A 9466-nucleotide genomic window follows, 5' to 3' on the forward strand; every position below is an offset into this window, starting at 1 on the left:
GACATTCGTGAGGGTGATATGGAGTTACCCTCTTCTTATTTAGATCTTGATTCTATGTTTTCCCACCAGTTCATTGAGAGGACTGGACCACCTTACCAGTATCGACTAATCTTTAACAAATGGCATGTGGTCCGTGTTGCTCTTCCTGCTCCTACCTTCTTTGATTTTCAGGCGAGAGGAAGATATATTATTACCAGAGAGGAGGCAGATGAGTACGAGAGGAGAGTGGAGGCAGCTCAACGCCACGTTGCTGCTCAGGAGGCGGTAGCTGCTGCATCACGGTACGACCCCAGCTACACCTACGGGTATCAGCCAGGCTATCCCTGGCAATAGACCAACTTAGGCCACAAGCCTAAGCTTGGGGGAGTACGTATTTCCCACCGACATTACATTCATGTTCACACACACTCATTGCTAGATGTCGGTGCTCATATTCTTTCACTGTAATATCCATGCTAGTTTATTTTCCTTTTTCCTGCTTTCTTCTTCTATGTTTAATAAACCTTAGAAAAACAAAAAAAAATTAGTTAGCCTACTTTCCATGCTCGTAGTAGAATTAAAAAGAAAAAACCCAAAAAAATTCCCATTCTTCTTTTGCTTGTTGGGAGCTTTCCCGTGTAAATAGTTTTTATTTTTTTCCTTTCTTTGGGGGTCGAGAAGACTATATTGAAAATGCTTAGTGGATCTCATATGCATTATTGTTTATCTAACTTAGATCCCATATTACTTGTCTTCTCTCTTGAGTTGAAAGCTTGCAGATTCCAGCTTAGTCCAATGCATGTGCACTCTTATTATTTTACACACTGTTCGGTCGTGCAAGTGAAAGGCCATAATGATGACATATGATGGACTTATTGGGATGAGAAAAGCTGGTATGAACTCGACCTCTCTTGTTTTTGTAAATATGATGATTCATTGTTCCTGATTCAGCTATTATGAAGTAAACATATTTGCAATGACATTTAGAGATTATAGTTGCTTGTGCCATGCTTGATTAGCTTTGAGTTATAATGGTTTACCTTGTGTGCCAACATGCTATTAGAATGATTATGATATGGTATGATGGGATGGTATCCTCCTTTGAATTAATTGAGTGACTCGACTTGGCACATGTTCACGCATGTAGTTGAATCAAATCAACATAGCCTTCATGATATTTATGTTCATGGTGGATTATATCCTACTCATGCTTATATTCGGTGTAAATTAATTTTAATGCTTGTTTACGACTGTTGCCGCTCTCTCAGTTGGTTGCTTCCTAGTCTTTTGCTAGCCTTCACCTGTACTAAGCGGGAATACTGCTTGTGCATCCAAACTCCTTAAACCCCAAAGTTGTTCCATATGAGTCCACTATACCTTCCTATATGCGGTATCTACCTGCCGTTCCAAGTAAATTTGTATGTGCCAAACTCTAAACGTTCAAATAAACATTCTGTTTTGCATGCTCGAGCAGCTCATGTGCAACTAGGGTTGCCTATATCTTCCATGCTAGGTGGGTTATTCTCAAGAGGAGTGGACTCCGCTCCTCATTCACGAGAAAGGGCCGGTAACTGGGATGCCCAGTCCCATGATCCAAAAAGATCAAAGCAAATCAAAATAATTAAACAAAACTCCCCCTGGGACCCGTTGAATGTTGGAGGCACTCGTTGTTTCGAGCAAGCCATGGATTGATGCTTGTGGAGGAGGGGGAGTATAAACCTTTACCATTCTGTTTGGGAACTGCCTATAATGCATGTAGTATGGAAGATACAGCCATCTCATAGTTGTTGCGTTGACAGTGAAAGTATGCCGCTCAAAATATAATTTATCTCTATTTCAAAATCGAGCTCTGGCACCTCTACAAATCCCTGCTTCCCTCTGCGAAGGGCCTATCTATTTACTTTTATGTTGAGTCATCACCCTTCTTATTAAAAAGCACCTGCTGGAGAGCACACTATCGTTTGCATTCATTATAATTGGTTTATATTGGGTATGACTTGACTGGATCTCTTTTACCATGAATTACAATGTTTAGTTAGTCCTTGATCTTTAAAGGTGCTCTGCATTTATGTTTTGCGGTCTCAGAAAGGGCTAGCGAGATACCATTTTGTTATATCATGTTATGATTATTTTGAGAAAGTGTTGTCATCCGAGTTTTATTATTATGGCTCGCTAGCTGATTATGTTATTGATATGAGTAATTGTGAGACCTACGTGTTATTGTGAGTATGGTTAGTTCATAATAATTGCTGAAACTTGAATGCTGGCTTTTCATGTTTACAACAACAAGAGCAAACAGAGTTTGTAAAAGTTTTTCTTTTTCTCTTTCAGTTTGTCAACTGAATTGCTTGAGGACAAGCAAGGGTTTAAGATTGGGGGAGTTGATACGTCTCCGTCATATCTACTTTTCCAAACACTTTTGCCCTTGTTTTGGACTCTAACTTGTATGATTTGAATGGAACTAAACCGGACTGACGTTGTTTTCAGCAAAATTGCCATGGTGTTTTTTATGTGCAGAAAACAAAAGTTCTCGGAATAACCTGAAACTCCACGGAATATCTTAGAATAAATAATAAAAAATCCTCGCCAAAGATGAAGACCAGGGGGCCCACACCCTGTCCATGAGGGTGGGGGCGCGCCCCTCCCCCCTGGGCACGCCGCCCTACCTCGTGGGCCCCCTGGTGGCCCTCTGACGCCAACTCCAACTCCATATATTGTCTTTCGGGGAGAAAAAATGAGAGATAAAGTTTCATTGCGTTTTACGATACGGAGCCGTCGCCAAGCCCTAATCTCTCTCGGGAGGGCTGATCCAGAGTCCATTCAGGGCTCCGGAGAGGGGGATTCGTCGCCGTCGTCATCATCAACCATCCTCCATCACCAATTTCATGATGCTCACCGCCGTGCGTGAGTAATTCCATCGTAGGCTTGCTGGACGGTGATGGGTTGGATGAGATTTATCATGTAATCGAGTTAGTTTTGTTAGGGTTTGATCCCTAGTATCCACTATGTTCTGAGATTGATGTTGCTATGACTTTGCTATGCTTAATGCTTGTCACTAGGTCCCGGGTGCCATGATTTCAGATCTGAACCTATTATGTTTTCATGAATATATGTGTGTTCTTGATCCTATCGTGCAAGTCTATAGTCACCTACTATGTGTTATGATCCGGCAACCCCAAAGTGACAATAATCGGGACCACTCCCGGTGATGACCATAGTTTGAGGAGTTCATGTATTCATTATGTGCTAATGCTTTGTTCCGGTTCTCTATTAAAAGGAGGCCTTAATATCCCTTAGTTTCCAATAGGACCCCGCTGCCACGGGAGGGTAGGACAAAAGATGTCATACAAGTTCTTTTCCATAAACACGTATGACTATATTCGGAATACATGCCTACATTACATTGATGAACTGGAGCTAGTTCTGTGTCACCCTATGTTGTAACTGTTACATGACGAACCACATCCGACATAATTATCCATCACTGATCCGGTGCCTACGAGTTTTCCATATACTGGTTCTCGCTTATTTACTTTTCCGTTGCTACTGCTACAATCACTACAAAATACCAAAAACATTACTTTTGTTGTCTTTACTTTTGTTACCATTACCATCACTATCATATTACTTTGCTACTAAACACTTTGCTGTAGATATTAAGTTTCCAGGTGTGGTTGAATTGACAACTCAGCTGCTAATACTTGAGAATATTCTTTGGCTCCCCTTGTGTCGAATCAACAAATTTGGGTTGAATACTCTACCCTCGAAAACTGTTGCAATCCCCTATACTTGTGGGTTATCACCTATTTGCTTTGCTGTTTACATCTGATTGGATGTTTGCAACAACTACCAGTTTCAAATTGTAGTTGTAAAAACATGTTCCCTATGCGGAACAGATCCATTTATTTGCTTATATAATTGTGAAACATGTTACGTGTCTCCTTGTTTCTCTTTCAAAGTCGTATCTCTTATGCCAGACAGAACTTTAGGGAAGATAGTGAGCCAAACCATCTTGAGGACAGCGAGATGACCCCAAGGTCCTTTCTTTATGAAGACAGTGAGTTGAAGCTACTCACCAGCAGGTGTGATACAACGTCTGTGCAATCGCTGCCTCAATCAGTTCGACTTCTTCAGTCTCAACTTAAAGCGGAAAGGCTTGCTTCAGCTCAGCTCCAACTTGAAGTCAACTATGCAATGAAGATGTCAGAGGACTGCCTTGTGCACCATCATGCCATACAGCTACGGGTGATGCATCTATCATTGACACAACTGAGGTCTACTCAGCTTCTTCGACTGTTTGGGGGGCCCAACCTGGCCAGGCCTAGTGCCTTCTGAAGTGCTCTCAGTTTTGTATATTCTTTTGTCGGCGCATTTATTTGCACTGGTGGCGAACTTTGATGCCCAGTGGATGTAATATGTGTAATAGCCGTGATAGCCTAGCATAAGTTGCTTGCTTATTTATTTCCTTGTTGTCTTGTTTATTTGTTTGCTTGTAGTTAGTGCAGTTCTTTTTCCACGGTTTGCTAGTGGCCGCAATAACCTATTTTTTAAAACTAGGCCACAATAACCATGGGCTACATATTTACTGTAGTGATAATGAGCCTCCTACGAGCCGTAGAAACAATGGGCCTTCTACGGGTCGTATCATCAATGGGCCTTATACGGGCCGTATGATCGATTGGCCAAACATGGGCCAATAACAGACCGCATTATGGTCGTAAGCGGGCTAGAGTTGGAATCGTCCATTCATGGGCCAACCATAACGGGCCGTCGTTAATAGGCCGTATTTGATGACGCTATGAAAACGGCCCAACGTATTAATGGGCCACAAACGGGCCGACTGTAACCACGGGCTGAATTTGGCCCACAAGCAGAAAATGACAGTAACGGGCCGTAAGTAACCGAATGCTGGAAATGAGCCCAAGAATAAATGGGCCCTTAGAAGGCTGAAAGATAACATGGGCTGCGAATGGCCCAATAGATTAATGGGTCATTAATGGCTATAAAGTGATACATTGTTCATTACGGGCCAGTTTCACCGTGGGTCGTTAATGGGCTAAGAGTTACAAAGGGCCTCATATGGGCTGAAAGATGTCATGGGCCATACATGGGCCAGAACTTAAAATGGGCTGGAATCATATTGGACGGCCCAGATGATGCTACTGGGCCTAATTCGGATAGGTCATAACGGGCCCTGGGTTAGCGGCTGTAAATGGGCTATATGCGAACAGGCCGTTAACAGGCTTTTCGTGGGCCGGCCCGCCACCTTTTGACCAAGTCAAACGGGTCGGCCTTTTCACAGGAATGGGCCTCTGTTGGGCCGTGCCACGTGTTGACGTATCATAGGCGCCTTCAGTCCAATGAGTGGATGACATTTGTCCTAACGGTGAGCCGACACGTGTTTCCTCCAGCCAATAATGATTTTACACGTGGAAAATCCCCATTGGTCGAGGCTGTTAACGGGTTATCGGATCCAAAACCGGACCTGATAGCTTAACAGCGTTCCATTACGGTGGATGCCACGTGTCGGTCACCCTTGACGACAGCACTTCTGTGACGCGCGATTTATCGTCATGGAAGTGGACACTTCCATGATGATAATTTTGATAATGTCATGGAACACTTCTATGACAGCACAGGTATGACTATCTTGATTCTGTCATAAAATCATCATGGATGTACATGCATGACAAAAAAACGCGACCTACTATGACAAACACGTATCATCACGGAAGTGTATTTTTTTGTAGTGTTAATGTGTTACTCTGTTCTGATGAACTTAATACTCTAGATGCAGGCACGAGTCGGTCGATGTGTGGAGTAATAGTAGTAGATGCAGAATCGTTTCGGTCTACTTGACACAGACGTGATGCCTATATGCATAATCATTGCCTTGGATATCGTCATAACTTTGCGCTTTTCTATCAATTGCTCGACAGTAATTTGTTCACCCACCGTATTATTTTCCTTCAAGAGAGAAGCCTCTAGTGAAACCTATGGCCCCCGGGGTCTATTTTCTATCGTATATTTTCAGATCTATAAACCAAAAAGCCCAGAAATATCTTGCTGCAATTTATTTACTTTTATTTTGTTTTATGTTTTAGTAATCTTTTATATCTATCTCTATCAGATGTCACCATTGCAATTGACCATGAAGGGATTGGCAATCCCTTGTCGCTTTGGGTGCAAGTGTTTGATTGTTTGTGTAGGTGCATATATTGGGGACTTGCTTGTGCCTCCTACTGGATTGATACCTTGGTTCTCTAACTGAGGGAAATACTTATCTCTACTTTGCTGCATCACTCTTTCCTCTTCAAGGTAAAAACCAACGCAAGCTCAAGAAGTAGAGCCACTCTTGAAGCCACCAAACACAAACATTGATAAAGTGTTTGATCTTATTTATTCAGACAACTGTTCCTGGCGACCCAATGTGATTAGAAATTCTTTCGCTGCCCTAGATGCCGAAGCTATTCTCAACATACCCATTCGGCATGGAGGGGGCGAGGATTCCCTTGCTTGGGCGTTTGATAAATCTGGCAACTACATTGTGAAGACGATGTACCATGCTCTAGTGACTCAAAAAGAGCATTCTGCTCTAGAGGAAGGGGCGACTATCGGGACCTCAGGGAACGATCATCAGTTGTGAAAAGCCTTATGGAAACTAAATGTCATTCCGAAACTAAGAGTGTTTTGGTGGAGAATTCTTCGTGGCTTTCTCCCGGATGAAAGCAATCTCAAGGATCATCATATTGCAGACATTGGTCGCTGCAAAGTCTGTTTACCTGTGGATGAGGATTTGAAACATGTTTTGATACACTGCTCACATGCCAAACGCTTCTGGCAGGAGGCGTGTGCATGGTTTGGTATCCGTCTACCCCGTCTCCATCCGGACTCATGGGCGCACGATATCACATGTGATTCTCGGTTCACTGATGATGATTGTGCTAAGATCACGACCATCATGTGGTCAATCTTGCACTCCTGTAACCGAATTAAACATGAGAGGAGAGGCGTGACCCTACATCTACGATTTGAGCAACGAAGGAGGCGATTGCCCTTCTTCATCTACCATGAAAGGCGGCCTCAGTTTTGCCAGGTTTTGGCTGGCGTCCACCCGACACGGGTGTTGTGAAGATCACCGCGGATGGAGCCCTCAATTTTGTAGCTCGGCGTGGTGGTGCAGGTGGTGTCCCTCGCTCGTCCACGACATTGCTAGGCTCATGGTGCAAACCCTATATGAGTGTCTCAGACCCGTTGATCATCGAAGCTTATTCACCGCGGGATGAAGTCCGCTTTGCCACTCTTCGAGGGTTCCCGCATGTGATAATAGAAGTTGACTATCTGGAGTTGGTGACACTGTGGAACACTCGCCACAATTCTCATTCTATTGTGGCTCCTATCCTATTAGAAATAGGAGAGCTTAATGATTTATTTAGCTTTTTTGACGTTCGGCATGTAAACAGACCAGCAAACTTTCCGGCGCATCTTTGTGCAAAACATGCATGCACGTTGAATGTGACTGAGAGCTGGCTTGATGAAACTCCTAGCTTTGTGACCAGTCTTTTGGCTGATTGTCCTGGAAATGCTTTTGTCTGAATAAAGCTCTCTGATTTTCCCGCAAAAAAAGACGCTTAACTCCGAAATGCTTCGACCTCCTCCAAAATGCTCCTTTAGACATGCTTTTATAGAAAAAAAATCAAAATACTCCTTCGGACATGCTTTCCAGCAAAGCTGAAATCTGGTCGTTAATGGTCAAGAGCTTGGTGGGCATGTATACTTTTTCTTTGGAAAACTTCGAATCTATTCTCTTTAATCACGGTAGTACAACGAACATCAGAAATAATAAAAATTACATTCAAATAGGTAGACCACCTAACAACGACTACAACACTGTAGCGAGCCGAAGGCGCGGCGTCCTCATCGCCCCTCCCTCACTGAGCCGGGCAAAAGTTGTTTTAGTAGATAATCGGAAAGTCGTCGTGCTATGAATAGTTGGTGAGTATGTATACTTTGTTTATTTATGCAAGAAACTCTTCTGATCTATTGATAAGATATCTTCTACTTCCTCTGTAAAGTAGTGATCTAAATACTCTTATATTTCTTTACAGAGGTACTATATTTAAATAACTACCCCAACCCCCCTGTTAACTACTACCTCCGTCCTAGTTTATTGGTCCCTATTGTATTGTGTGCCAAATTTTGACCATAAATTTAACTAACAAAATGTTCATGCATGTCACAAAAAATTATATCATTAGAAACTATATTCAAATACGAATACAACGATAAATTTTTGGGACATTTACATCTGTGCCCCTAACTCGAACCCACTACTTAGATTTGCCCCTAATTTTGAAGCATGCTCAAATTTGCCCCTCCGCCGTTGAGTCACTACTCGGAAATGCCCTTCCGTACAGTACTGTAGCACTTTCCGTCCAATACTGTAGCACTTTCCATCTGCTATAGTACACATGGGCCTCTGACGGTCAAAGGCCTTTGACGGGACGGAAGGGCATTTCTGAGTAGTGACTTAACGGCAGAGGGACAAATTTGAGCATGCTTTGAAATTAGGGGCAAATCTGAGTAGGTGGTTCGAGTTAGGGGCAGAAATGCAAATGGCCCTAAATTTTTTGTTAACATGCATTAAAATTTTGTTAGTTAAATATTTAGTCAAAGTTTGGCACAAATTACAAAGGGACTAATAAATCAGGACGGAGGTAGTATTTTAGAGCACATGCAGCTATGCGACTTCATCACCTAAAAAGCTGAAATTAATTACACCATGCATACATCAATGCATTTGACCTTCATACCCAGTTATCTTCTCTCACAAACCTTTATGGTTTTTTTTTGCACTCCCGACTAGTAACTGAGTGCACATATGATGTTATCAAACATGTGTATTATATTATGAAGTCAAATATTCATGTTCATCTTATGAAAATATACATCAACTGGTTCCCGCGGCAACGCATATGGTGTCATCTAGTAACGGCAATGCACAGATTCACAAAAGTAAAATAATATTTTTTAGAACTAGACTCGTGCACCATCTAGCGATGACTACAAGTCTACAATCACTGGAGCGAGTAGAAGGCATGCCATTGTCATCGTCCCTCCCTTGCTGGAGCCAGTCAGTCCTTATTATAATTGACAGTTGGAAAGTGGACGTGTCAAGGCCCCAAAGAGTCAACAGCAAAGAGCCAATGCACTAGAGCAGCCAAATTCAGATGGGTCTATCGGTGACCAACATCGACCGGGTCCAAAGAGATCCGCTAAAGCACACCTACACGCGTCCTCCGCCAGCGCTAGACGCATTGTCGAAGTAGGGAGAGGGCAAAGAGGACATTATTTCGACTGTGGGACATCGACACCACCTCACCGCCCTGACCAATACATCGAGTATCGCTGCCACTACACCATGACCAAAGTGTCGCCGACTCAATAACCCTAACCATGGGGAAGAACCCCAAATTACTACTACAGC

Source organism: Triticum dicoccoides, chromosome 3B (genome assembly GCF_002162155.2).
Source record: "Triticum dicoccoides isolate Atlit2015 ecotype Zavitan chromosome 3B, WEW_v2.0, whole genome shotgun sequence".
Classification (NCBI taxonomy): Eukaryota; Viridiplantae; Streptophyta; class Magnoliopsida; order Poales; family Poaceae; genus Triticum; species Triticum dicoccoides.